At 40.7% G+C, this 922-nt stretch overlaps 1 non-coding gene across 1 annotated transcript; it reads right to left on the reverse strand.

Moving 5' to 3' along the window:
* Nucleotides 1–602: 602 nt before the first annotated feature.
* On the reverse strand, nucleotides 603–676 carry Trnav-cac (transfer RNA valine (anticodon CAC)). The gene has a single exon. It is a non-coding gene; the product is annotated as a tRNA-Val (tRNA).
* Between the last annotated feature and the right edge of the window lie 246 nt (nucleotides 677–922).

Consider the following 922-nt stretch of genomic DNA (forward strand, 5'->3'; position numbering starts at 1 on the left):
AAGAACCTACAGAAGTATTTGACTCATCAGTGGATGGAGCCAGGATTTGAACCCAGATCTTGCAACCCATTTTATTCATGTTGATTCTACATGTCTGTCTGCTTCCCTGAAGTGTGATGGTTCCAAGAGCATAGATTCTTCTTACTCATGTCTCTACCCTTAGCTCCTAGCACAGAATCTGCTAAGGAGAGTGTAATAGCTACCTGTGCATAATAAATGAATTACTGGATATAGGGTGGAAATGACTCAGGCTCAACAGTTCTTTTCCCCTGACTTCCACCCTTCTCTGCCTGTAAACTCTGATAGCAGAGAGAATTAACCTGCAGAATCTTGGCTGCACAGATGCAGAGTTTGGATGTTGAATGTCCCACCAAGACCTTTATGCTACAAGCTTGGTCTCCAGGGTGGCATTGTTAGGAGGTGGACTGGAACTTCCAAAACTGTGAGTCAAAATAAACTTTTTCTATTTGTATGTTAACTGTCTCCAGTATTTCATTATAGTGACAAAAAACTGGTGAATGCAATAGTCCTTATCAAAGGCAGGATGAACTCTGGAGCTTATGTTTTGTTAAGACTGATTTTTTTTTTTTTTTTTTTTTTTTTTGCGGTGCTGGGGATTGAACCCAGGGCCTCGTGCTTGTGAGACAAGCACTCTACCAACTGAGCTACATCCCCAGCCCAAGACTGATTTTTTAAAAGGCCAATACTTATTTATAATATTTATTCAAGTACTTTTGATGTGCCATGTATTGTTCTAAGTGTTTAACATGCTTATTCACCACAACAACCCTGAAGTAGGTGCTGGTATTGTCCTCCATTTACAGAGGAAGAATTTGAGCTACAAAGAAATTAGAAACCTGTTCCCAGCTCCCACAGCTAGTGAGTGGTACAGTTGGAATTCCAAGTTGACAAACTGGACCCA

This window comes from Sciurus carolinensis, chromosome 11, assembly GCF_902686445.1.
Source record: "Sciurus carolinensis chromosome 11, mSciCar1.2, whole genome shotgun sequence".
NCBI classification, from domain to species: Eukaryota; Metazoa; Chordata; class Mammalia; order Rodentia; family Sciuridae; genus Sciurus; species Sciurus carolinensis.